Here is a 26,961-nt window from a genome sequence, read left to right on the forward strand (position 1 = left end):
TTCCAGGCCAAACACAAGAGAGGAAACTTAAAAATAGAGGGCCCAGATCCTCAAAGGTATTCAGGCACCTTTCAGTGGGAATTAGGCACCTGACAGCCTCTGAGGATCTGGGCCAGAAGTGAAGTATTTAAAAAAAACACATTACTGAAAACAAGAAAGTAAGTATTGGTGATGTGGCAGAAAGTTTAGTTACAGACTATACATGTAAATATACTTACCAAAACGTATAGCTATTTCTGTTTAAAATCTTACCAAGACTCCTTGTGAGTCAGATGGTCATGGCACCAGCAAGCATGTCTTCCCTATTCAAACTTATTTAGACACCCTGCTCCCTTCAACCCCCACCTCCTGCTCCTTCACGCTGTTGTGTAGGTGGGTTTTTAAATCACCCCTCCCTTTAGGTTCTTCCCTCCAGAGCAGTTTCATTAGTTTCAGGTGCAGTTTCTCCACCCCTTTGAACAACCCTGAATGTTGATCATTCTTCAATATATTAACCTCTGGATAATTAAGGTCTCTGGCCTGACCCTTGAATTGGAATGATTTCCTTTTAGTGTACTAAGCCATTAAACTGTAGGCAGTTGAAACTTAACCTTTTTCCACCTAGCGTCAGACATATGGATTTCCAGTATCATAAGGAGTAATGGAAAACAAATATAAAAAATGTAATATAAGCAGAGAAATCGTGGTTAGTGCTATTAATTGTTGGGGGTGGGAAGTTAAAATATGCACACAGTATAATCTGTCACTGGTGAAAATCACATCTTTTTACATCAGCTGCATAGATGTTTACTACTGATCTTATACTGATGTGCTCATTGCAATATCCATGAGGTGAGTCCTTGCCTGGCTTGCTGGAGGAAAAGTGGTTCTTTCTCCCTTTAAGGGGGCTTTCCCCCCAACAACAGGTAGTAGAGGGGGATGGGTAAAATTTACTGGGTTGGAGCAGAGGTAGAAGAGAAGAGCAGGAAGCAACTGGGCCAGGTCTGAGGGGGGGTACAGCCCTTCCTGCCGCCTAGAAGAGAGTGTGTGTCTGAGGGGGATGGAAGGGGGTATTTATATCCCATGCAGCCATGGAAAAGCCTTCTCTTATCTGGACTGGGCTGGCAGCACCCCATGCAGGTTACTATGATAGGGAGCAGGAGTATAAGTCAGGAGTGGTTAAATTTTTCCTTCAATGTAGCCTGAGGTGAATAATGCGGCAAGCCAGGTTGAGTATCGAACAAGAAAAGAAAAAGGACACTTTTCTAATGGATTGTTTTTCTTATGTTGGAGAAAAAAACATGAAAAATCTTTGAATGGACTACGTCACTCATGTACAGCACGATCTCCATCATTTACCTTAGTTCACATAAAAAAACAGCTTAGTAAATTTTTATAAAACATCTTTTAAAAGCTTTGTGCAATTAATGCCCAGCTTTGGATTAATGGTTAGTAGGCTGCTGTGTTGTAATGCTACTTATCAGGCTATCATAATGTCTCACTGTTACCCTCATCTGCTGGTTGTATCCACCTGTTGTCTCTGGTCTTATACTTAGATTGTTAGCTCTTTAGGACAGGGACTGTCTTTTTGTACTGTTTAACACAGTGGGGCTAGGGCTTTTATGTGCTATTACAGTACAAATAATAATAATAGCCCTTTGTGTGACAGGCAGTCATCTATCAGGGCACCCCCTCATGGCATAGCATGGCCCTGCAAGTGCACTCCCCTCTCTTCCCCTAGTCTGGCTCTTGCAAGAAATCACTCCGTTGTGTTGATATTTATGTCAAAGGCCTTAAGAGTTAAAGGTATTTATAAACTCTTTCACTGTCCAATATTAAACAGTGATAGGTTTGGGGTTATGTTTCTACAGAGGCTTTGGTTCTACTCAGTTATTTCGCAAACATCCAAAAGCATTCATTCAAATTGAAAGTTTATTGATTAAACACAAGAAAGAACAAGACATTTAAACAAGTATTCATATTTACTCTCATTTCTGATGTGAGAAGAGCATTCTTTTATCCTGTTCTTATCAGACAGACAGACACAAGGTGGAGGTGAGGCAGGATAGAAAAGATGGGTGAAATATAGCTTTTGTTGATGTTTTGGAACACTGGACGGCTGGCTAGTTATGCGTGGATGGCTGGCAAGTTGGTCATGACACCTATTGCTTGGACTGGTTCATGCTCTGATCAGGGATGTCATCTATTTGGATCCATTCTTCTTTGACAAGGCAAATTTGGATGAATGCAGTATAGCTGATTTTAGGATTTGATGAAAAGCTGAGAGAATGAGAGAGAGGATAGGAGGTAGCCTTTTATTTTATTGTATTTAAAGTGAATTTTGTAATGTGATATTACACCACCATGGGTTCGGCTCTGGCGGCTACAGTTTCAACAGAGTGAAAGTCACCTCTGCTACTTGCTTCAGAGTTAGTCTCTAGGAACACATAAAGACCTAAGATAGTGACCACACATACATTCACAACTACACGGTCTGGTCTATTTTACAAGTTTTATTAAAGTTGCCATTACAGTTATGAATACCCAAGCATATTGAAATTCTATACAGACCTATGCACAAGTTACAAATGTAGTTATACTCACATCCTTAACAATAGTGGTAGTGTCTGATGGGTTTCTCATGGCTTGATCATCAGTGGAGGAATGGTTCCTGCTGGAGTCTCCTATAGGGAGCTCAATTTTCATGTTCTGGGCATCCCCTTTTTATAGTGTGATTCTGTTTATACCTACATTCTGTGCATGTCCATAAAAGTGTCAACGCTCTTTTCTCTTATTGGTCTGGGTCCCCCGGAAACTTAAGGGACTCCAATTTTCTATAGGCTGTGTAAGTTCCCTTTATTCTCATTAGCATTGATGCACAACTTGTATCCTGTGGTTAAGACACATGTTAGAGACAGGTGCACCTTTATAGCATTTTTATGTTCTAATATTAATCTTCTGGGTAATTTTGTGCAATATTACCATTTGGTACCTCTTTTCCCATAAACTTAGAGCATCGGATTATTTTCTGGTCACTTATGTCATCATTTCTTGTCTCCAAGGTCTAAAATAGCTAAGATAAAATCTTGCAGGCCTCAATCTACAGGTTTTGCATTTCAGCTTGTCTTACTCATGTCTAATACTTGATTCCTCTAAATACTGATCAATCTGATGCTTTTATAACCCTACAAAATTAACTCTAACATACACTGAATATATATGATATAACATATTGATTAATCATCACATCACACAATAAATGAATAATAACTAAATTAATTGGCTACAGAGGAATGAGGGAGGGTAGAAAGTAATACAACAAGGGAAGGGAAAACAATACAGGGTCTTATGTGCCTTAAGATCTATGGGCCATATTTTCATAATAATATTTAGCTGTATATAGCACTTTTAATCAGTAGACCTCAAAGCACTTCACAATCGTTAATGAATTTATCCTCCCACCACCACTGGAGAGAGAGAGATAAGAGCACTGCCCTATTTTACAGATAGGGAACTGAGGCACAGGGTGGCTACGAGGCAGCTGGGAGACCCAAGATCACACAGGAACTCTGTTGGAAAGCAGGGAATTGAATCTAAGTCTCCCAACTCCTAGGCTAGCACCCTGGCTACTAAATCATCCTTTCTCTCATAAGTGGTTATCTAATTTGCACCCATAAAATGTGAGCACACATTCTATATATGTCATAAATATAAAGGGTAGGCTAACCACCTTTAAATCCCTCCTGGCCAGAGGAAAAATCCTTTCACTTGTAAAGGCTTAAGAAGCTAAAGATAACCTCTCTGGCACCTGACCAAAATGACCAATGAGGAGACAAGATACTTTCAAAGCTGGAAGGGGGGCGGGACAAAGGGTTCTCTCTGTCTGTGTGTTTTTTTTTTTTGCCGGGACCAGAGCAGGAATGCAGGTCAGAACTCCTGTAAAGGGCTAATAAGCAATCTAGATAGATATGCATTAGATTCTGTTTTGTTTAAATGGCTGATAAAATAAGTTGTGCTGAATGGAATGTATATTCCTGTTTTTGTGTCTTTTTGTAACTTAAGGTTTTAACTAGAGGGATTCTCTATGTTTTGAATCTGATTACCGTGTAAGGTATTTACCATCCTGATTTTACAGAGGTGATTCTTTTACTTTTTCTTCAATTAAAATTCTTCTATTAAGAACCTGATTGCTTTTTCATTGTTCTTAAGATCCAAGGGTTTGGGTCTATGTTCACCTATGCAAATTGGTGAGGATTTTTATCAAGCCTTCCCCAGGAAACGGGGTGTAGGGCTTGGGGGGATTTTTGGGGGGAAAGACATTTCCAAGTGGGCTCTTTCCCGGTCATATATTTGTTAGACGCTTGGTGGTGGCAGCAATAAAGTCCAGGGGTAAAAGGTAAAATAGTTTGTACCTTGGGGAAGTTTTAACCTAAGCTGGTAAAAATAAGCTTAGGGTGTTTTTCATGCAGGTCCCCACATCTGTACCCTAGAGTTCAGAGTGGGGAAGGAACCTTGACAATATATGTATTTATTCATCTTGTAATGACATCCATAACTATCTTGCAGTTACCCCAGATAGCATGCATAGATAGAGATTGTTATATGCAAATACTGATTTTGTGGGTGCTGTCGCTGGTCATACAAATTTTGCGCACACACTTTCACTGTCCACTCTTGTACCAACACACTATACCATCCTGTGTATTCCAATCAGAACACAGAGATGGGTTCTTCTGCAGTTTGGCGGTTTTGCCCACCAAGATGGAGCTTTAAAAGGTCCTGGTTAAATATGTGAGGCACATGTATGATAACAAAGTGGGATTATTGTGCCTGCTCCCATTTGTGTGTGAAGGTTTTCAGCCTGTTGTAAAATAGTCTTCCAGGGGATTAACTTAATCTTATTTTAATAAATCTATGGGGAAAATAAATAAGCATTCTGCACAAGAAATAGAAGAATTCTTGATCCCCTGCTGTTAGTTGGGATTAGCCCGAGGATGGAAAGATGGTTGCTCTATTGCCCTCTCCCTTTGAATTCCCACCATGGAGGAAGCATCTTTAGATTACAATTTGGGATCCAAAGGGGACTGAGGAGGTGTTTGCTTCCTGGAGGGAACTCCCACCTATGTAGAGGGTGAACAGAAGGGCCACCCTATTTTTGGCTGAAGTAGGAGCTGAGTGGAGACTAGGTCTTGTGTGGACACCATACAGGGTTGAATTTCAACCAGTAAGGACATCACCTGGCTGCCTTAGCCAGGCCTTGCTTTGGCTAGCACCACTCACTTCTTGTACAATGATGGCCCCTAGTAGAGGGGCAGGAGTGGCTGCTTTTCAGAGCTACAACCTTCCCCTGGGTGTACTATCCACTGTCAGGGACTTGCAGCAGGATCCATGTCAGCCGTAGCTGGTGCAGATCACAAGATGAATGTGTGTAGATGCAGCTCTGATGAGAACAACCACACTCTGGCTTGGAACAGGAACCTCCTCCTGGAAAGGACTTTAACCAAGAGACTAAACTGAATTGGCAAAGTTGATACTGTGAGGGTTTAGGGGCTGAAGGACTAATTTAAGGCCCACTGGGAAAGACTCCCATTGTCTTCAATAGGTTTTGGAACAGATCCTCAATAAGCATTTACTGGCAGCACCAAGTTAGTGTGGTTGCCTTAGAGGGGAGCAGGAGCAAAGTGAGCCACTGTGGATAATTAGGGTGCTAGAACACATGAGAGTGGTATCTAATAGACAAGAGGAGGCAAAGAGCTTTCCATCAGAAAAAGAATGGTTGAAAAAGTGTGCCATTGTCCCCCTCTCTTTAAGGTAGAGTGATAATTTGTGCTATTCTGTGTGGATGGGCAGAATGGCTATAGAAATCCATTTATGACTGTTTGATTGGCTAATCATACATTTACTAGTTTCCTGCCTACTCTATGTTTTAAATTCTATAATTTGGTTTGTCAGGTACTGTACTAAAATAATTAGCATCATGCACTTGAAACAAAAATTACAATTGCTGCACATAAAATGTTATGAGATCTTTGTGTTCTGTCACCACAGCCCGGCCCACCACTCTTGGCAGTGTGATATATTTATGTGGAAAAAGAAAACATGAAAGACCGGGCAAGCTGTCTCTGAGATACCTCCTACTAAGCGTAATAACTCTTTTCCATTTTAAAAAATTCTATTTCTGTGTACCGTAGTTTTCTCAAATTACTTTTTTCAGGCAATTGCCAGACCAGTGAGTCATTTTCCTAGTCACATTGTAGACATGAACCACAAGCAACGAGGCTTGTCAAATGCTTTTTGAAAAAATCAAACTTCATAATGTCTCCTTTGACAATGAAAATCTAAAATAATTTCCCATTGATTGGAGGCACAACTTTTCCTTCTTACAGCCCTGTCGGTATCCTCATTCATTGGAAGGAGAGACAGTACAGAGGAAGTCATTTGGCAAGAAAGCGGTAGTTGTATTAGATGCTTCTGTGTCCCAGGCTTTTACTCCACCACAGTGTCACCCCAAACCATTGCTTCAAGGGGAGAGTGTAATGTGTCTTAAAAAAAAGACAACTGCTTCTCGTACGTTAGTAATGAAAACATAGAGGAATTGGAGCTACCGTTGTCACCAGATAACTGTCTTTTCCTTGGGCAAGAGCACGTCTTTAGGAGCCATCCTCAGTAAGGGGCAATGATGAAACTTCACCACTCCAGAAGTAGCTCTGGGAGGCATTGTACCTCAGAAGCAAGAAGCCAGTATTGCCAACCAATGAGGTGGAGTGAGTGGTTGAGGCTGTAAAACAATGCCATGAAGAACCCTAATTTTCTGTTATTGTTATAAACCTTATTATGGGGGGGGGAGTGACCACCTTCATCCCTTGGTTTTGAATAAATAACCTTGTTGCTACCCATTAGCAAGTTTGGCATTTTTCTTGGCCTCCTAGAGTACACTTACACTGCAGCTGGGAATGTGCTTCCCAACTCCAGTAGACAGACCCATCCAAACCCATGGGTATGTATTTAGGTGGCCAGCCCGAGTCACTGCCTATGCTACCCTTAGCTATGCTACTATTTTTAGCACATTAGGTTGAGAAGAACAAGCATGTCTATCTACACCAGGTGGGAAACATACACCCAGCTGCAGTATAGAAGTACCCCAAATGGTAGCAATAACCTTGGCTGAAGGAAGTATGTAGGCAACTCGAAGGAAAGACCCTTCTCTGAGCTCAAACGCAATCTAATATTGCTTCCAAATGGTACACTTCACCGCTGTGCAAAAGGCCAGCACAAGAGTTACGCACCACCTGAATTGCACTTAAGTATTCAAAATAGGGTTTAAGTGGGACTTAAGTTGTATAGCGGCCTAGTTCGGGTGTGCTGCACAGGAGCTCAAGCATGTAGGAGTATTCATCTCTCTGTGGCTAATACATCTATATTAGAATTCTGACCGTGGTCGCTGGAGGGGCAGGGGCATCATTTAGGGGGGATGGGGGAGTCCTCCTTCCCCCCAACCGCGAGTATCATCCCAGAGGTCTGCTCACAGCACATGCTCTACCTCCAGATGGAGCTCTTAACTGCAACACATCTTGAGTGTGATATCTGATGAGTTCTGTGCTGCTCCCAGCTTCCGCCCTTGGGGCAGGGAGTTTGTTTATAAACAGAGGCAGAGTAATTAAGGTATCAAATGGCTTGTCATTGAATTAAATTAAATTAAGGATCTTACATGATCCTGAAAGCATTACCAGGCACGCCAGTTGAAAGATGGGAATCAAAGAGTAGGAATAAATGGTCAGTTTTCAGAATGGAGAGTGGTATATAGTGGTGTCCCCCAGGGGTCTGTACTGGGGCCAGTGCTGTTTGGCATATTCATAAATGAACTGGAAAAAGGGTTAAACAATGAAATGGCAAAATTTGTAGATGATACAAAATTATTCAAGATTTCAGTCGGCTTTGGACTTAACTAAGAGTTACAAAAAGGGATCTCACAAATCTGGATGACTGGGCAACAAAATAACAGATGAAATTCAATACTGATAAATGCAAAGTAATGCACATGGGAAAATATAAATTGATGGGATCTAAATTAGCTGTAACCCATCAAGAAAGAGATTTTGGAGTCATTGTGGATAGTTCTCTGAAAACATCTGGTGAATGAAAAAAGCTAACAGAATATTGGAATTATTAGGAAAGGGATAGATAACAAGACAGAAAATATCATACTGCCTCTATATAAATCCATGGTACACCCACATATTGAATCCTGCATGCAGATCTGGTCACCCCATCTCAAAAAAGATATATTGGTTTTGGAAAAGGCACAGAAAAGGGCAACAGAAATGATTAGGGGTATGGAACAGCTTCCATATAATGAGAGATTAAAAATACTGAGACTTATCAGTTTGGAAAAGAGATGACTAAGAAGGATATGACAGAGGTCTATAAAATCATGACTGGTGTAGAGAAAGTAAATAAGGAAGTGTTATTTACTCCTTCACATAACAGAAGAACTAGGGGGTCACCCAATGAAATCAATAGGCAGCAGATTTAAAACAAACAAAAGAAAGTATTTCTTCACAGTCAACCTGTGGAACTCATTGGCAGGGGATGTTGTGAAGGCCAAAACTATAACAGGGTTCAAAAAAGAACTAGATAAGTTCATGATGGATAAGTCAATGTATGGCTATTAGCCAGGATGGGCAGGGATGCAACATCATGTTCTGTATGTCCCTAGCCTGTTTGCCAGAATCTGGGAATGGGCGACATGGGATGGATCACTTGATGATTGCCTGTTCTGTTCATTCCCTCTGAAGCACCTGGTATTGGCCACTGTTGTAAGACAGGATACTAGGTTAGTTGGACCATTTGTCTTACCCAGTATGGCCATTCTGATGTTCCTATATATAACCCACATGTATCTGCCCACCACTGTAACACACTAGACCCCACATCCCTCCCAGAGCTGAGATAGAACCCAGAAGTCCTGATGGGGTCTCTCTTTCCACAGAGCTAGTAACAAAGTAAGAATATACATTAACATTTTAAACCTAACCCTTAAGTGACTTGCCACAAGATGTCAGAACATGTTAGTATTAGAGTCAGTGGATCAAATATTTATTTAATTTTCTTTTATATAGGAATTAGATACAGTGCTCTTGTAAGCTAATTGCTAAATTATTTGCCAAAAAACTAGTTTTCAAGTGCCTAAGTAGCCCCTGAAATCACAGTTAAAGTTGCCCACCCCCAACCAAAATCTGAAATGATGCCACACTGAGATTGCTCAGTCAGGGCAAACTGTAAATAATGGGACAGACGATCATCAAAACTGGTGGTTTATTCTAATAATTACATTCACCAAGCTAACAACTGAACAGCTTCTACAACACCTTTCTGGTTACCCAGAAGCCCAGAAATACAGTTTCCCTTAAGCAATCCAGCCCTGGGCTCCCACCCAGACAGCCAAGTCAAATACGGTGAAGATTATTTAAAATCTTATTCTTATTCATATATAAAGTTCTACCAATCCCAAGAGATCAGACACATTACCCATCAGAATGTTTCAGACTTTACCCAAATACACGCTTACAGCCAATTCTTATTAATAAGATTTATTGAAAAAGAAAAGAGTTATTGAAGTTAAAAATCATTATAAATACAGATATGAGTGAAGTTCTTAGGTCAGTATCATAGTGGAGATGGTGAGCTGCTGAGTTGCAAAAAGTTCTTTCAGAATCAATTCCATAGGTTATAATTCAGTAGGCAGTCTATATATAGAATTTGTTCAGATTCCTCCATGAGAATTAGCAGGGTAATCCAGAGACCTCAGTCTTGCAGCTCAAGCTTCCCATGACCAAGCTTAAGCAGATCTGAGATAACAGGATTGGAGCCCTAGAGTTTTTATAGATTTCTGCCAGGCTGCAATCGCCTCTTGACAGTAGTCAACACAGCAGGCATTCATTGGATGAAGAATATACATTATGGCTTTGAAGTCAATTCTATTTACTATGTATGCACCGGTAATTAGTTGCATTGAGTAGCATAGGTAATTATTCATTCAAGCCGTTCATAGGTGGTTTACTACAAACTTCAAAGAAAAATAAAGGCTGATATTATTACACCACATCTCATCTAAATGTTAATGTTCCCTTTGGATCTCTGAATGAATAGAATATAGTAACAGAAAGAACCTAAGTTTAGCATCTACAAGCTAATCTGGTTACATTGTTAACATCTAACAAGATATAGGTAAACACAGGCAAACACAATCAGTATCTACATCTAATTCTCTAACAATTGCAAGTTTACATTTCAAAGCTCTAGTCTATCTAACATGGCTTTGTTAGCTATTTATAATGAATGGCCTTGAAGGAACAAAGTATGGACACCGTGTAGAATCAAGCACATGGGTTTATTATGCACAGCGTTGGCAGAGTGTCACCTTGCTTATTATGCTGGGAGACACTGCCAAACAATTGATTACAATGGATTATATGGATTTTCCATGGGCAGAGGGAAATGACGGGGTAGGCAGTCCCAAACCCCTGGATAGGTCTAGCAGCAAGACAAGATAAGCACAGTAGCCAATAGTCAAAGATTACATAATGTCTCTGCCCATGGTTTCAGGTTAACAAGTAAAATACAATTAGTACATAGGTGTTTTCCTTTAAACAATGTATAAACTGTGTTAGTATAAAATATATATGTTGAATTCTGATTTGGGGTCCATAGGAATGAAGTAGCTCATCTGATTGTCCAACAGGTACATACCTAGGGGTTAAAGCAAAGAGGCAAATGAAAAGTACATAGCAATAAAGATTGCCTTTTAGTTGCTCATTTGTGTTTCAAAGGCTGGCACTAGTAATGGCTTGGGAGGAGGGGTGTACATCTGTGAGAGGGAGGATGTCATATCTCATACTGACACATTTGAACCTCCTCCATAAACTCAAGGTTGGTGTGTAGGAACGTACCTCTTCTACAGAAGAAACAGGGCCCCTTTCATTCCTTAGGTCTGCTTGCAACTTTTAGATAAAACCACCAATTATAATTCTTCATCTGGCATCTTGCTTACCAAGCTTATTTCAGCAATAAGCAAGGTTGTCTTTTGTTTGATCTGCTTCTTTTAGCTAATATTGTTCACTATTTGCTAGGCCTCTGGCCTCTTGACCAAACTCTAGACTTTGTGCCTGTAAAAAGAGCTGACATAGTCTATATATCAGGTTGTAACATAAACAGCATATGGATTTTAGCCCTTCAGCCCTAATTATCATTTATATACTATTCTAATATGTCTTTAAAGGTTGAATTTGGGTCACTTAGCCTGCCAGTTGCTTAACCCTTTCTGGCTCAGTTTCACACAAATATATGTTCTTTATTAATTTAATCACTTATCACCTTCCAGCTGACTTGATTCTTTGAATTGTTTGTTCTGTGCATATTTTTTACCCCTGGGTGCATGCAGAAAAATCTCTGCAAGTGACACAGGACTATTTATAAGACAGAATGTGAAGTTTCCACACCTGCTAGTTAGAAAAATAGAACAGAAATCAGCTAGCCATTCCCAGCATCTTATGATGTCAGGCCACTTGCTTATTTATATTCCTGTGTGCCTCATAAAATGTTATATTTTTATTGCAAATGCTTTCCTGAGCCAATGAAAGTAAAGTCAGTAGTTCTTATGGTTTATTTTATATTCTGTGTTTCAACTGGAAGAATAAATATGAGCCGTTCCATTATTCAGTTTTAAGTGCTGGTACGAATGTTTTAAAAACTATATATTACAGTATCTTTTCGAGAACAATTCATTCCACAGCAAAACACCTTTCGTGAGCTTCACTATATATCAGAATGAAGAATGATGAATGCAGAAACTGCTTATCTAACTGTTATGTGCAACTACTATTACATGCAACACTTTCTTTTACAATAGAGCAAGTTTTTCAAATCCAGCCCAGTAAGGTCTGCATGGACAGTTTTTATTGGTAATATTTAAAATAACGAACTCTACCAAAATACCACCAATCCCTACATTTTCAGCATTGTGCAGGGTGTTAGCTGCATTGTGTCCATTGGCTTTAACTGAATCTTTGTGGCTAAAACTGCACAACTCTTTGAAAAATTATAGCAATTAATTTCATGCTGTACCCTCTGAGGACCTGTCCCACGACAAATGTCATGGGACTGAGCCAGTTTCACCTTGATATTTTACTTAACAGTTAGGAGAAGTCTAGCAGTATTCACACACACATTTGTAAACTAGTGAGCCTGCCCTGTTCCCAAGAGTGTTTTATTATCTGCAGATTATTTGAAGAGAAGCAATTGCTGGTTTTTCCATCTGACAACTTCTATATATGATATACTCCCAAGTAGCAATTAAATACCAACTCCTGATGGAAATGAGGGCAGCGTTTTTCAGCTGATGCAGCAGAACAGATTCTGATAGCCATGGTCCATGGGATGATTTTCTTCCATGCAGACATGTCTCGAACGATAATCATTTGTTTCACTATAAACACCAGTTAGAACTGGTTGAATAGAAAATATATGAATCATTTAATGAAAAATATCAACATTTGCAATTACTATTATGCACAAAAATATAATTCATCCACTTCTAAGACTAGTTTTGGGGTTGTTGTACTATTTCTTAGGTATTTAGATTTTCAGTCTAATTAGGCTGAAAATCAGCATAGTTCAATTCTTCCTCTATACCGGACAAAGCAGACTAGAAAATGAAAGACAGAAACTCTGAATTTTAATCCCAGCTCTTCCACAAACAGCATGTCCAAAATTGTCAAAAATTTTCACTAATTTTGGGGGCCTCCATTTCTGTGTGGCCAGCCTGAAACAAAACAGGCCCAGTCCAAAGCCCACTGAAGTCAATAGGAGTCTTTTCATTGACCACAGTGGACTTTGGATTAGACTTTTATTTAAGTTCCTGAACATGAATTTCGGTGCATAACTTTAGGTGTCCAAGTGTGAAAATTTTGGCCTTCCCCTCTGTTTTTCAATTTCACTATCTGTGAAATAGGTTAATATTATTATCCCTATCTCACAAGGGTTTGGGAGGAAACATTAGTTTTTAGGTGTAACACTAAAGCATTAGGTAGGGTAAATTTCATAATTATTAGAGTTTACCTCTTCAGTCATTTTTTAGTTGCAGATCAATGAAACATTGATTTAGCAGAGTTTTCCCCTACGGTATATTACAAGTAAGGATATGATTTGGTCACAGAGGTCACAGATTCCGTGACTTTAACAGATCTCAATGACTTCTTCGGCTTCAGCTTTGGCCCTGCTCGGGCTGGGGCTGTCAGCCCCCCGCAGCAGGGCTCTGGGCTGGGGCTGTCAGCCCCTGGTGGTGGGGCTCTGGCTTCTGTGATTTTTTGTTTATTGCCTGTGTCCTGCCTGTGACTTTTACTAAAAATACCCATGACAAAATCTTAATCTTAATTATAAGTGATTTACTCAATCTACTCTTAAATGACACACAATCAGAATGTCCCTTGGGCAATTTAAACTCAACAAATCTGCAAGATGCAGAGTGCTTCCCATGCCCTGTAGAGTGCTCTCAATTCCTCTTGAATTAAACGCTGAGAAGGAATCTTTACAAACTCACAGAATTGGCCTCTGCTTTCTAAAGCGCCAAAAAAAAAAAAAAAAAAAAATTCCATCTCAAGCTGACATGCTCATGGAGTTCTGCACATAGTAATATGATAATTTATTGGATTTAATTGGTTTTGTGGATTGTATGTTGTTGCTATATATATTTTGACATATAGGTGATAGCATTTTAAAATATTAACAGCAAACTAGGCAGGTGACTTATGTATAGAAAAAATTAATTAGCACACAGGATGCACAGCTTGCTATATTGCAGCTGACAGGGTCTATTGTATTTCTCAACAAGGTTTGTAGGCACATTAACATCAGTGGTTAAAATAAACCAACTACAAAAGGTTATGAAATTCAAGATACGACTGTTCTATTAAAATCCATCTGCTTTTTAATACAATAAATGTCATGTTGAAAGCATGTACTTAAGTGTCCTAGCTTTTATGAGATTTTCCAAAGTACATCTCTGTGATAAAACTTTCAATTCAGAGTCATTTTAGCACATATCCAAATTGTTTTTATTAGTATTCTCAGTCTTGTCAATGTTATTTAAAGGTGAACCACAGTACTCTGAAAGTACAAACTGATTTTTTGGATTGTTGGCAATTCCAAAAATAATTATGAAAAATTAAATTGGGGTCAAACCAAATAAAAAAATTGCAGACGATACTGGTGAATTGAAGAAACCCTTTTCTGGTCAAACCAACCATGTTTCATTTGACTTGAAATGGATGTTTTGCAATAGCCACTTCCCATTTAACCTTTAGGCCACTGGTTAGAGCACTCATCTGGGATGAGGAAGACCCAGGTTCAATAAACCTCTCTGCAGGGGGGAGAGAAATTATTTTAATTTGGGTCTCCTACATTGCCAGAGTATTCCCCAGCCACTGGCCTATTGGATATTCTAGGGAAGGGCTCTCTCAATCTCTCCTGTTGAAGGTGTTCCACTTTTTATAAATAGTCACTGGAGAAAGAACCTGAGTTTACTACATACTAGGTGAGTGCCCTTACCACTACACCATACAGTCCTTCTTGCTCTTTCCCTGGCCCAATAACTATTAATTGTCACTCATAATGGCAATTTGTAGTCATAATGACAACGTAAGGGAGGCTTCTTGTTCCTCTGATCCTGAATACGTTAAGTCCACCAAAACTGCATTTTTTGGCAAAAAAACCCTATTTGTTTGAAAAATTTTACCCAGCTCTAATAATGATATGAATGAGAATCTAATTAACAGACCTCACCTTTCTGCTCAGCTAATCACAGCTGTGGAGGATCGGCAAGTGTTTATATGGTCAGAGTAGAGGATTGAAACATCTCTCCCTTGCCTATTAATACAAGTAATTTATCTAAAGTGCTGAAAATAAAATAATCAATAAACCTAACCTCATGTTGTACTGTAGCAATGGATACACATTACTAGATAGTTGGGCCATATTTACCATGATGCTGAATCTGTGCTACCATTTGCTATTATCTGCACATGGCAGGAGTCAGGAAGCCTTAGCCTATGAAAATGTATTCAGGAAAACTTACTGAATATCTAGGATTATATGTATCATAGACATTGGACTCTCGTTATTGTTAATAGGATTTATGTTCCTAGAACTCTGTGTGCCTGGAACACTTGGTGAACAGAATATAAAGTTGTCCAAACTAGAAAAGTACTTTAAAATATTTATTTAAAGAAAACCCCACCAATAGTACAAGAGTGAGAACAATCAGGGCAGTGCATGTAATCTGATATTATATATACAGAGAGAAAAATAAAGGTTCTGTGTCAGGGTACCTCCTTTGCCTTGTTGACTTCAATATTTCTTCCTTGTATAGTATAGGGCCTGGAGCAAATCAATCTGACTCCAGAGGGTTTTTCTTTTCACTGTGGTTTTATTTTTCCCTATTTACATAGTTGGCCCAAGAAGTTCTCTTAAGCAAAACCACCCCCTTCTCCGCAGACAGAGAGGAGAGACCATCTTCCGCCCAGGGGAAACTTTTCCTTCCTGCTACCATTACCTCTGCTGCAGCTTCTCTCTCTCTCTCTTACCAGAAGAGGGTTTTGTAAAGGTCCCTGGCAGCCCTTACCTGGCCTCAGGTGTCTCTAGTTAACCTGAGGTAACCTTTTTTCAGCTCATAGGGACCAGAGCCTTCACCATTCTAGGGCTGATATATCCTTTAACTAATGATCACTAAATAAAATGATGTAACTTTATCTATCTACAATCTGAAAGGATCTTACAGCAACAACATAACCATCCAGCTGATCGCAGGGGAAGGAACCGAGTCAGTGGAGTGCCATGCTCCTTTTAAAACCTTGCCCTGGAAAGTGCAGAGTTCAGCTAGGGGGTGGGGGCAAGGATGGCACATGGACTCTTCAATAGTTTCTGCTAGTAGAATGACAGGTTTCAGAGTAGCAGCTGTGTTAGTCTGTATTAGCAAAAAGAAAAGGAGTACTTGTGGCACCTTAGAGACTAACCAATTTATTTGAGCATAAGCTTTCGTGAGTTACAGCTCACTTCATCAGATGCATAAAAGTGGAAAATGCAGTGAGGATGTTTTTATACACACAGATCATGAAAAAATGGGTGTTTATCACTTCAAAAGGTTTTCTCTCCCTCCACCCCACTCTCCTGCTGGTAATAGCTTATCTAAAGTGATCACTCTCCTTACAATGTGTATGATAAGGAACCTATCCTTGCAACAAAGCCCGTTGCCAACTGTGCCCACATATCTATTCAGGGGACACCATCACAGGGCCTAATAACATCACCAACACTAGCAGAGGCTCATTCACCTGCACATCTACCAATGTGATATATGCCATCATGTGTAAGCAATGCCCCTCTGCCATGTACATTGGTCAAACTGGACAGTCTCTACGTCTACGTAAAAGAATAAATGGACACAAATCAGATGTCAAGAATTATAACATTCATAAACCAGTTGGAGAACACTTCAATCTCTCTGGTCACGCGATTACAGACATGAAAGTTGCGATATTACAACAGAAAAACTTTAAAACCAGACTCCAGCGAGTGACTGCTGAATTGGAATTCATTTGCAAATTGGATACAATTAACTTAGGCTTGAATAAAGACTGGGAGTGGCTAAGTCATTATGCAAGGTAACCTATTTCCCTTTTTTTTTCTTACCTCCCGCTCCCCCCCCCCCCATTTCTCAGACATTCTTGTTAAACCCTGGATTTGTGCTGGAAATGGCCCACCTTGATTATCATACACATTGTAAGAAGAGTGATCACTTTAGATAAGGTATTACCAGCAGGAGAGTGGGGGGGGGGGAAGAGAAAAATTTTTGAAGTGATAAACACCCATTTTTTCATGATCTGTGTGTATAAAAACATCCTCACTGCATTTTCCACTCTTATGCATCTGATGAAGTGAGCTGTAGCTCATGAAAGCTTATGCTCAAATAAATTGGTTAATCTCTAAGGTGCCACAAGTACTCCTTTTCTTTTTGCTAGTAGAATTTTACCTTTCAGGCTGCATGGGTCAGAGCATCCATGAGTGTGAATATGCAGAGTTCATCTTGAAGAACTTCAGTTACAGGTAAGTAACCTTCATTTGTTACATATATAATCAGAGGAGGCCAGTCTGTCATCTTGTATCATGTTTTTAATTTTTGTTAATCATTTTTCTATCCAGATTGTCTTACGTGTGTAGTTGACCTTGATCTGGAAGTGCAGGTTATCCCATTGTGGTACAAGATGAGAATTAATATGACTGCATGCTGTGACTGTTTTAATAAGACTGGATTTTTCCTTAAGGATGTAGGTAGCCTCTTCAAGTATAGAAAAGAAGAGAGGGAATCAAACGGCATAGCTAAGCTTTTTTCAATCTCAAAACAACCCAGTATGGATAGAGATCCACTGAAGGGGAACCACCTTGCTATAGGACACATTTGGAATGCGAGATAACATAGATACAAATCTGGCAATCTCATATCCGAAGTTGCCCAGAAATTTGTAAGAGTCTTGTGTGACAAATGAGGCAAACATAGGAACCTAACCCTAGGGCGGGAATGCCCATGGGAATGCTAACCCTAACTACAAGGGCCCTATCCCATATAAATTGCATGAAAAGGGCATGGGAGAGGCTTTGAAAGACAATAGGCTAATGATGAAAGTCAATCGTGGGCAGATATTCAATTTGGCTACTTCTATTCTCTCCAGTAAAGATAGAGGAAGGAGATGCCATCTCTACAGCCATGGAAATTTGTTGTAATATTTATAGAAACAATTTTGGGAAGATCAGGACAAATAACACAAAAAAAAGTGATGTTCTTGCATATTTGAAATGGAAAGTGCTGAAACGGAGAAGGACCTGGTCTTCTGGATACACCCATTGTTTGGAATTCACCAGAATTTTTTAACAGAGGCAACACAACATATTATTTCCTAATCTTGTTCTCAGAAATGGCTGAACTGCTTTGGCTGAAATTTCCCCCCAACAACATTCTGCCTGAAGCAGACACCTGGCATGGAAAATTTCAAGCCAAACAGATAAAGTTTTGTAAAGTTTACTGAAATTAGGATTTTAGGGGGAAGTGTTGGGCAGCCCTAATAAAAAGCAGCACTACCAGCCCCACCTAAAATTAATGTGTCTTACACACAGTAGCTGCGTGAAAATCATAATATACGGTACAAAATAAGGAACCAGTGAAATGAGGCATTTGCTCCCTCTCCAAAGTACTACTTAGTGTCTTTTCACAGGTACGATACATCACTACAATTAAACAATTTCACTAAGTGGTTCATCCAGTTCATTTGTGTGTGTAACAGGCTGGCTTGCCTTTAGGCTGGAGTGCCTGGGGCTCAGCCAGCCACGATTACATGATGAACCCCACCTGAGGAGAATCAAGAGATCCCAAGTTAAAAGGCAGCAGGAAGCTACAGGGGGGAATGGAAAGCATAATTAAGATGGTAAGAAGCAGGAGAATGCTCTCCAGGCAGTGAGGCCTGGAAGGGACCCTGCCCAAGGGGGAGACTGACAGCAGACCCTCAAGGAGGAGGGGGCTGCATTAGTTTGTGTTTTGTTTTGAAAGACTGTGTTGGACCACTGGGAGAGGGGGACTGAACTGGGTTTAGGGCCTGGAGGGCCACTGTGCACCTGATGCCTAAATAAATGGGATTCCTTCTGGGGACTGAATAACTTTATGAACTGTGAGTTCTTACAGGGCCCCTGAAGAAACGGGACGGCCACAGACAGGGTGCCATAGTACGACATCTGCTAGGGGTTGCTTGAAAGACAGTAAAAGGCCACACACTGTGCCAGTGCAGGATGTATTCCCTACACTTTCTAGTGTTTTATCCAGTCTAATTTTAAAAGTTCCACATAATAAGACTTACACCACATCCTTTGGGAGGGTTACACATGACTAAATAACTCACGGTCTGGAAGCTTTTCTTGATATTCAGCCTCATTTTTCTCTCTCTAAATTTCAGTTCTTTGTTCCTACTTTATACTTGGAATTACCATATTTCCCTAAATAATTACTACTCATCCTCATTTTCAATAACTAACTCCAAAGGCCCTACCCGTAGGAACCCTAACACTAGGGTGAGGTGCCCTACCCAGAGGAACCCTAACTCTAGCTCCAAAATACCTACCCATAGGAACCCTAACACTGGGGCAGGGACCCCTACCCATAGGAACCCTAAACCTAACTCCAAAGGTCCTACCCATAGTAACCCTAACTCCAAAAGCCCTCCCCATAGGAACCCTAACCCTAAATACAAGAGTCCTACTCATAGGAACCCCAACCCATAGGGGTTGGAACCCTACCCATAGGAACCCTAACTCTAACTCCAAGCACCCAAACCTTTGGAACCCTAACCCTAGGCTGGGGACCTCTACTCATAGGAACCCTAACCATAACATGGAGGGCCCTACCCATAGGAATCCTAACCCTTGGACTGGGGACCCAAGGCATAGGAACCCTAAACCTAACTCCAAAGGCCCTACCCAAAGGAACCCTAACCTTAGGCCGGGGGACCCTACCCATAGGAACCCTAATCCTAACTCCAAAGGCCTTGGGGCTAGTGTTAGGGTTCCTGTGGGTTTGGGAGTTGGGGATAGGTGTTAGGGTTCCTATGGGTAGGGGACTTGGGGCCAGTGTTAAGGCTTCTATGTGCAGGGGACTTGGAGCTAAAATTCGGGTTCCTATGGATAGGGGACTTGTGGCTAGTGTTAGGGTTCCAATGGGTAGGGGTCTTGGGGCTAGGGTTCCCATAGGGAGGCTCTTTGGGCTATGGTTAGGTTTCCTTTGGGTAGGGCTCCCCCTCCCAGTGTTCGGATTCCTATGGGTAGATTTCCCCATGCAAGGGTTAGGGTTTCCATGGCTAGGGGACTTGGAGTTAGGGTTCCTATGGGTATGGCTCTCTGCGCTAGGGTTACAGTTCCTGTGGTAAAATAACATTACTTTCTACTTCTAAATCACCTTCCAGCCAATGATCTTAAAGCACTTTACAGAAATAAATTAATTTTGCTTCACATTCTCATCCAAATCCTCTCACTTTTATTGGGACCATCTGCCATAGGTAAATGAGATTTGATAATCTCAACCAACATTACATTCTTCTAACAATTAGTATGAGGGTAGCAGGAGTACAGTGTATTTTGATTTCTGTGACCGGTATATGACTTGCCTATAACAAAAGTACAGATTTAAATTTTTTTGCAATTCTATAGAAAATAGTAAGTTAACATATCCATTTGAAGATCATAGCATTTTATAAGTTAAAATAAATAAAGTTCACAAAGGCCCCTGTGAAGTAGATAGCTATTATTATCCCCATTTTACAGATAAGAAAACTAAGGGACAGGAAGGCCAATGGCTAGATCCACAAAAGGACTTGGGCACCTTACTGCCACTTTACATGCCCAAATCAACATTTAGGCATCAATGAGATCCTCAGAATCCCTGCTCAGCTGTCACCTAACTCTGTAGGTGTCTAAAGTCCCTGGAAGCCTACATTTCCATTGCTAAAGTGCCCTAGATGCCTAAAAATTGGCCAGAGAGCATGCACACACCTGCCTTACTCAAGGTGCCTGGGCACGTACGTCACACCTAAGCCCCAGCAGGATCCTCAAAATATGTGTTCTTCCACCTATCTCCTGTGTGGAGCCCAATACAATAGGCATGCTCAGGGGCCCCCTAACAGATTTGGCCTTGCACAAAATGGAGGAGGAGATGATGGTTATACTATCCCACCCTTATACCTTTTATTCCAGTGGTTAGGACGCTCAGCCAGGCTGTGGGAGACCTAGGTTCAATTCTCCACTCTATCTGTTGTGGCAAAGGGCTTTGAGCTTGCATTGCCCCCACCCCATCCAACAGAACACCCTAATTACCAGGCTATGGGATATTCTGGGGTAAGTGGTTCTCAAACTCTCCTGTCGAAGCTATTCTACTGTGTGTTAAACAGCCATTGCAGCCTGGATCTCCCACATTCAAGTGAGTGGCCAAACCACAGGGCTCTCGAGTAATACCCAGACTATAATATAAAAAGTAGGGATTCTGATTAGTCAAAATCAAGTCATATTAAGACCTGATCCTCAGCAGGTGTAAACAGGTATAGCTCAACTTGAGCTGCTAACCTGACATGCCAACTCTTCACTGGTATTTATCCGATCTTTCAATATTTGTCCTCAAAGGAAACTTGCACAACACCTTCAAAAAGCAAGCCTGGGAACTTAAATTCAAAACTCTGCCAGACACTAAAACCCATGGACTCAACAGGGATCCTGGTTTTGTGGCTCATTACAACAATTGGTAACACACCACATTGCCTGCTAACTTAATTCCCCACTTCAAACCCTTCATGCAGAACAATCTAGCCTCCAGTTTCCCATTTCATTTCAAGTGAGTGTGTCCAACATGCAGGACCCCTTCTGCTTACCAATCTGTCTTAACTTGGATTCAGCTTAGACACTCTGCATCCTTCCTCAGAACAGAAGAGCTCTTTTTATAAAGTAGAAGAGGTTTTACTTTCCACCAACAGAAGTTGGTCCAATAAAAGATATTGCCTCACTCACCTTATCCCTCCCATTTTAACCCAAGTTAGCTAACACAGGTTAAGAGTTAAGAACACACCTTTTTTGCAGTACAGACATTTGTGAAAAACATGGGTACCTATCCCAATTAGTGAATCGCTCTGGGGCTCGGGGGGGATGGGGGATAGGCATGTGGATGCCTAGAGCGAGGCAACAGTGCACACATGCAGTGGCAGAAACATAGGCCCCTAGGGAACTTTTACCCTGAAAACTTAGGTGCTGAGTGAGCTTAGACACCTACAGGATGTGGATCACAGTGGAGCCTAAACCCAGGACTTTGGCACCTAACTACCTTTCTGATCAGAGCCTTAGTCACTTTGAGCCTCAGTTCCTCTTCTGGAAAATAGGTACAATAATAGGCCCTATCTCACAGAGGTTTTGTAGGACGAACTGATTTATATGTTTGAGATGCTCAGATGTAATATGTTGATGAGGACCATACAAGGTTTTAGACAGATATTTCACCTCTTGGCTAGATTTCTGCAGTGTGCTCCTATTACGGTTACTTTTTAAGAAAATCCAGAAACTTCAGCTGGTGCAGAACAAACACTGTTCCCCCAAAGTAGGATGGTTTGTTGTGGGCACATCATGTACTAATGTAACTTCCACCTACTTGCATCTGGGTGCACATCTCTTTTATGGTCTCAGAGCTAGTTTCTTCTCTTCCTGGGACCCATCCCAGTGGTTAAGATTTGCTGAGAATGAAGGCAGGGCATTCTCAGGAGAAGGCTTCCACCTCCTGGCAAACTCATTCCCTTTGGTGAACCTGTGGAGCTGAGTTTGGCAAGACTGCAGGGCAATATTGGATACAGAGACATTTGTGTAGACATCATTTATCAATGTAAGTTTTCTCTGAATCTGTTCCATTTCTATTTGTTGTAAAGATGTTGGCACAGTATCTGGACAAGTGCAATATCAGATAAAAAATAAACACATAAAATGTGAACACACCTGCATCTCCTCAGGCTTGTAGCTATACAGCCATCTTGCACAAAGCCAAAGGCAGGGCATCAGGAGCTACGTCTGGGTTTTGCTATTAGTGGTAGTGAAAAGGGGTAGCCAGCTATGTTATAGATATGTGGGCATATGCTAACTAAGGTATAGGTATGGATTAAGGTACTGATGCAAAAGCCTACAGGTCTCAAGTCTGTAAAGACAATCTCTTACCCAAATTCACTAAAGCCTGTGGAATACAGATATTACAAGTGAGATTAATGCATGCTGCAATTTACAAACATCCCACAGAGTCTAAACACTAAAATACATTCTTATAACACTAATACCTATTTTAGTTTTAGCAAAACTAACACACAAGTGAACTGCTTTGGTCTCCAGCTACGAGTCTGTCAGTTCTTAGCTAATGCCAGCAGCCTGGGCAAAAGCTGGCATCTGGCCAGCCAGCCTCACACATCTTCACATTAAAGATGAGCCAACTGATTAAAGATGAGGACAGAGTCCTATTTCAAGGACAGAAAGCTGTTGTCCCCACCTCATTACATAAGGATGTCATGCAAAGAAAATACATGCCTCACCCCTGGGCATTAACAGCTGTCTTAGATGGGCCTGAGAATGTGCTTATTGGCTTGGAACAAACACAGAACCCCACTCCTTGATTGAAGGGTGTGACACTTGCCAGTCATGTGATAACTGCCATCATAAGGAGACTGCTGCCCACCTGACTATGAGAAAAGATGGGAGTGGACTTATTTATCATCAGTGAAAAGCAGTACTTCATTACAGTGGACTAATATTCAAATTGTTGGGAGGTCAATGCCTCTCCTGATACAAGTCAGTGACTGGCAAACTGAAGGCCCACTTTGTGAGATATCGCAAAAAGGAGTACTTGTGACACCTTAGAGACTAACAAATGTGAGATATGGCATTGCAGACACTGTGTTCACTAACAATGGACTTCGGTTTGCCTCAGAAGAATTCCAGGAATTTGCATATAAATGGGAGTTTGACTACCACATCTCCCTATAAGGACCAGGGCATGGGCAGTCATGCCTAGTGGTCAGAGTCAAGACAAGGGTCAAAGACAGAGTCAGAGCAGAGGAACAAGGACCTAAAGCCAGTCAGTCAGCCCAGCCACCAGCAGACAACCTCACTGGCCTCCTTTTTGCTTAAGTAGAGTGTTCAAGCCAATCTGTGAGGTCACACACCTCCCCCAATTGGGCAATTCATGGGCAGAGCTCTTGGTGAGCTAGAGTTCCACTATCACCCTTCTTCAGTGTCTCCAGTTTGCTGACAGGTGGCAGCTGCAGTCTGAGCACTGCCTGGGGACACACAGTCCTGGGTTTGAGATTTGCCATCCCTTGTGCTCCCAGCATACCCAAAGAGTAATGATAAGGTGGAATCAGCTGTGAAAACTGGCTGGCTGCTTCTGCTTGTTCAAACCCCTTGTTAGCATTTTTGGCGCACAGAAATGCCCCATCGGGGGGGACCAAAACAGTCCCATGGTACCAACTCCCTCAAGGGTTCCTTTCCCTGAGAGCATAGACACTTCACCTCTGGGTGCCCTATCTTCTGTCTTTAAAGTTCCTCTGCTCCCCACCTGACCACACCCTCTCCAGATGTAGCCAGTAGGCTTACTCAAATTCTCCAGCTGTTCATTAACCCCTCTCCTCTTTTCAGGCTGACCTTCCCAGAATAATCCCAGTCTAGACCAGTTATCCTGGGCACAGACCAGCTCTCCCTTAAAGGGACCAGTCACCCTGTGACAGGACATTACAAGATTGCTTTGCATGCAAGAATTGTCCATTGTCCAAAGGCAGGAGGTGCTGTGACTGGGGAATAAGGGGTTGAGGCTGTAGGGGCTTTTTGTTGGTGGAGTTTGAGTTCCTTGCGATGCCTTGAATTCAGTTTATTATATTCACATTAATTGCATCTTTCAGTTGCACCGTGGTTCTTCTGTCCATGCTGATAATTATGTTGAATAGATCTCCCTGTTGGAGTGATTCCAAGGTGAATTCCTGCCTTCCATCAGGCTATAGCAGGGTTCTTCATCCCAGCACAAGGGGTGGGAGGTTGCAGTTTCTTACCAGAGAGGGGTGCTTCCACTGCAGTGTAATTATTTTTTCTATATTTTTCATCATCCAGCTCTGGTATCCAGTAATTATTTTGGGAAGAGATAAGATGGGAGAGTCTGGTATTAGTTACATAAATCATTGACATTTGCTATTGGATTGTTATTAAGCTGCTGGTTGAAATTTCTATTGGAGTTTGAAATCTTGTCTCTTTCACCAACAGAAGCTGGTCTAATAAAAGATATTACCTCACCCACCTTGTCTCTTTATCTTTCTTTATTTTCTCATTCTGCATTAGCAACATTCTTCTTTTCAATTTTACAATTATTTGATTCCAATCAGAGCTCAAAAATCAAGAGTATGTTTTCATTAGTCTAGTGGTTCACTTAAGAATGCACCAAAATATATTAAAGAGAGGTTATTTCCCTAGAAGAATTGGTAATTGAATGGGGGATGCATTTAAGATTCATAGGAATATTTGAGCTGTCATTTGTGTTCTGCCAGAGGTGCATATTCTTCTTGTTCTAGTGGCATTTCAATTTCAAGGTAGGTTGCCCACTTGGTTGTAAAGGTGTCAATTTATTAGAATATAGAATCCTATTAAGAAAGGGTGTATTTGTAAGAGCTCTGGGCAATTGTACTGCTAGGGTGCTAGCTGACAAATGAATTTTGGTTTTTTACATGTAGGTGAGAGGGGCGATCCTAACTTGTTTTATTTTCTGAAATATTTTATTTGAAGGCAGAATCTTATTTTGAAAGCAAAACCTGGAAAAACGATAGTAAATTTTGTAACCTTCAAAGTAACATTCAAAATGTCAAGTCATCTAACTATATAGCAGTATAAATGTATGGCATGTACATATAGTGGCCCTGCAGTAAAAAATGCTAATGAAATGTAAATGCCTGGCTGCTGAATAATAGTGTGAGTTATATAAATTGAAATATTTAAGTTTCTGTCCTTTTTGTTGGCTCTTTTCTTTAGTGGTTTAGAAGGATAGATTAGTATTGTTATGTATTAGTACAAAAATATGCTAGACCCTTTACAGAAAAAGGTAAAGCCACACTCCCTTTCCTTATATCTGAATTGACATTGTGAGATATTGACACAACACGTGAGGGAAGGAAAGGGAAAGGAAGGACAAATGTAATGAAAATAGGATCATTAAGCATTAAACTGACTGTAGACACTGCTCTGAGCGAAGGGCAGAGGATATGCTGTACAACTCCAGGAGTAGTTTCAGAAGGCATCATGTCCTGTAGACACTCCCCAAGGCCCATTTCCTTCAAATTCCTCCTGTTGCACTGGGGTGAGGGGGATTAATCTGCTACAAGTCTCGACTCTTGTACATCCAATCAGCTCTACTGGCCAGCCCGTAAATGAAATTTCTCCACCACTCTCTGCCCATTCCCCACCCACTTGTTCAGGGGGAGAACACTGAGCATATAGCCTGTGCCCTCACCCAGTCCCCAGAGCCATTTTTCAGGCATGCCTAATGCAGTTGCGCAGCAGGGACCTCACTTAGCATTACTGCCCTGCATGCTGATGTTAGGCTCAGCCACTTTCTGTCCCTAAGGTTTGTGACATCTTAACAGGCATTGTTAAATTCATGGGGTTTTTTTTATAACTCACTTCTTGTAGACAATGAAGTTGTAACAGAATGTGATTTTTAAAGATTGCTTATCATCTGATGATAGACGGGAAAGAGATTTCTGAGAGTAGATGGCTCTTTAATCTAGCAGAAGAAAGACATAACGAAATCCAATGGGTAAAAGCTGAAACTAGACCAATTCAGACTAGAAATAAGATGCAGATTTTTAACAGTGAGGGTAATTAGCCATTTGAACAACTTACCTAGGGATGTAGTGCATTCTCCATCACTTGAAGTCTTTACATCAAGACTGGATATCTTCCTAGTAGATACGCTGCAGCTAAAATAGAAGTTATGGACTTGACGCAGAAATTACTGGGTGAGCTTCTATTGCCTGTGTTTAGGCAGAAGGTCAGACTAGATAATTGCAAGGGTCCCATCTGACCATAAATATCTATTAAAAGACTCTGGTGATTTAATGCTGTATGTGAAAAGTAATGTAATGACTATAAATGCTCCAGGCATAATAATAAATATAAATGATTTTATATTTAAGTCAGCAGTTCCCAAACTTAATTGGTTCACCTACCAACTGTTTAAAAATTTCATGTTTGAAGTATCACATGCAAGTTTCTTTCCCCCTCCCCTTTTTTGTCCACATTTATTTTCAGCCTTAATAAAGTATTTACAGACTCTGCAGTAAA

At 40.8% G+C, this 26,961-nt stretch overlaps 1 long non-coding RNA gene across 1 annotated transcript; it reads right to left on the reverse strand.

Moving 5' to 3' along the window:
* Positions 1-9,632: 9,632 nt before the first annotated feature.
* Positions 9,633-26,730, reverse strand: LOC311512569. The gene is made up of 3 exons (XR_014709478.1): positions 26,521-26,730; positions 12,339-12,482; positions 9,633-10,728 (listed from the first exon to the last, which is right to left on the reverse strand). It is a non-coding gene; the product is annotated as an uncharacterized lncRNA (long non-coding RNA).
* Between the last annotated feature and the right edge of the window lie 231 nt (positions 26,731-26,961).

This window comes from Lepidochelys olivacea (assembly GCF_965140295.1).
Source record: "Lepidochelys olivacea isolate rLepOli2 genome assembly, chromosome: 1".
NCBI classification, from domain to species: Eukaryota; Metazoa; Chordata; order Testudines; family Cheloniidae; genus Lepidochelys; species Lepidochelys olivacea.